Below are 2971 nucleotides of genomic sequence, written 5' to 3'. Positions count from 1 at the left end.
ATGCCAAGTGTCCAACAAAACAACAGTAGCGCCCCATGCTGCCCAAATGTGTAAACTACATTAAAGTGAAATCAGATCAATAAGTGAATCTATCCATCCAATCATGATCCGAGACGCTTTCCTCGCGTGGGTCGCAGGCGTGCTGGAACCTATCCCAGCTGTCTTCAGGCAATATCCATTTTTTATACTATTTTCTATAGTTTAGTATTAGTATAGATTAGTATCACTAGGCGTCAGTAAAATAGGGATAATAAACCAGTACTCTTTGAGGGAATTTTACATTTTTTTAAATCAATTTTTCATATTCCATTGCTGGTTTTCCTTTGGAATGACCTTTCATCAAATGTGAGGCAAGCCCCTTCGCAATTTTTAAAACTTGCCCTGAAACACATTTTTAGATGTCTTTTGACTCAGTATTAAACTCATTATTATTTTAGTGTTTTATGGTGTCTGCGTATTTGTGTTATTAATTTATTTGTTTACTGTATTTGTTGTTGGATGGCAGATTTTTACTCCATATACAGCATTTTGTATGCAGCAAAAAAAATGGGGGGGGGGGGGTCTGTCTATTTGTCTGTCTATCTCTACACTCAGTGGATAGAGGGCAGAGATCCATCCATTTTTTCAATCCGCTCATCCTCAAAAGGGTCACAGGCGTGCTGGAACCTCAACAGTCTGTGGGCAGGAGGTGGGGTACCCCCCAAACTGGTTGCCAGTCAATTGCAAGGCACACATAGATGAATAACCATCCATGCTCACAGTCACACCTAAGGACAATTTAGAGTGTTCCATTAGCCTACCATGCACAGTTTTGGAATGTGGGAGGAAACCGGAGTATCCGGAGAAAACCCACGCACGCACGGGGAGGCTTGAGCCGGAATCGAACCCTGCACCTCTGCACTGTGAGGTTGATGTGCTAACCAGTTAATCACTGTGCCACCCTGGCAGAGATCCAATGGTCTGAAAAATAAAACATTTACCTTGATTAATATTGTACTGTGGGCGGCCCAGTAGACCAGTGGTTAGCACATCGACTTCACAGTGCAGAGGTACCGCGTTCAATTCCGGCTCCGGCCTCCCTGTGTGGAGTTTGCATGTTCTCCGCAGGCCTGCGCGGGTTTTCTCCAGGTACTCTGGTTTCCTCCCACATTCCAAATACATGCATGGCAGGCTGATTGAACACTCTAAATTGTCCCTAAGTGTGAGTGTGGGCGTGTGTGGTTGTTCGTCTCTGTGTGCCCTGCGATTGGCTGGCAACCGATTCAGGGTGTCCCCTGCCTACTTGTTTTTTTCAGTTTCTGAGTAAGGTTGTTGTTTCTGAGTTAATGATTGTGCTATCTTAGAACAATATTCCCGAATTTACGATACAATGCAATACAATACATGCTGATTTATATAGCGCTTTCATAACAGCGGCAGCTGTAACAAAGAGCTTTGAGAGTGGATCAGAGACGTCATGCTCAAAATGTGAACACGTCGGCCACAAGCTAAGTTTCAAAGTCAACAAGAAGCTGTAGCATCCATTGACGAAAAAAGAGATTGGTTCACTTCTCCTGTCCCATGGAAATCCATTTCAATTCCAACCGGCGACTCTCGGTTCCAAATACGCATCGGCGCTCTGCGCCAACGATCCTCTCTCATCCTCAACTTCCGCAGCCATCCATCCCGCCGCACCAACGCCGACTGTCCAACAGAGCTGACATCTCCACTGAACAAAACGAGGTTGTGAAAAATTCTGCCCATTACAGGCGCAAAAAACACAAGCGCCCCAGGTCTGTCCAGCACCGACAGTCAATGGCGCCGACATTCCTCCCAATCAAAATCTGTGCTGGCACATGCGTGCTGCCGAGAAGGCGCAACCACTAAGCACAGATGCTTCTCCTTTGACGAATGTCGTGGCCAAAAAACGCTGTAAACAGTCCATATCAGGTCCACACGATGAAACAACAAACAACATGTGACAAAACAAAAGACAAAAACAACAAAAAAAGAACAAAAAAGCAAGGCTCTTGAAGAGCATGCAAGCAAAAAAGGAACTCTTTGTTATTGAATGTCTGACAGAACGCAGATGACATGTAATCAATCTTTGTGTTCTAAGTACGGGTGTAACAAAAAAACAAACAAACAAAAACACAATTCTTGATTTGAAGAGCCCCCCACAAAAAAAAATCACTACATTTAGACACGTATTGAATTGTCTTTTATGACAGATGTACAGCAGATATAAATTGGTTTGGCGTTGCTGATGATTTCTTCTTACTCCTGCCCGTACACTCAGGGTCGGGTCATTGTTGCTCTTGGCTGCTGCCATGTTTGTTCATTGCATTTTGTTTGTTCGCTTGCCCCTGTCATGTTTGTTTCTGTCATGGTTCTGTTCCTGTTAGTTTTTCTGCCACAGTCATGGTTTTGTTTTGCTACTTTGGATTAGTTTTGGTTGTTAGCACTTTGTTTGTTTTGGATTCATTTTTTTCTGTTTTATCAAATATAATTCGTCAAGTTCACCCTGCTCCTCCCGCCTGCCTGCTTTTTGGGGTCCACCACCACCTTGCAAACGTGACACATCCACATAAATCATTTTGTACAATCCTGTTTATTCTGACATGATCAATTGTTTGTCACGTTGATCAAAATGTATTATAGAAATCTGTAAAAAATGTGATATTTGGATTTTTCAGAATAAATGCAATAATGTTTACAGAGAACGGCTTTTGATGAATGGCTTTTAATTCAGTATATCTACATCAGTTTGACAACAGCAGAAATAAGGACAGTTACTGCAGACGGAAAAGCTAAAAAGCCTCTCCTTCCAACTGCTTTTATTTTTAGGAAAGTACCTGTTGTATAAGTTAAAAGTATGTCAAAACACATAACAATGAGAGCGCTATAGTTCCGCGAATTCTCAATATGAGCCAAACCAAAATCAGCTAATTAAATTCTATTCACAAATTGATGTTGTAATGGGTAAAGTCCG

This window comes from Hippocampus zosterae, chromosome 6 (genome assembly GCF_025434085.1).
Source record: "Hippocampus zosterae strain Florida chromosome 6, ASM2543408v3, whole genome shotgun sequence".
NCBI lineage: Eukaryota > Metazoa > Chordata > Actinopteri > Syngnathiformes > Syngnathidae > Hippocampus > Hippocampus zosterae.
This window is presented reverse-complemented; position numbering follows the sequence as displayed.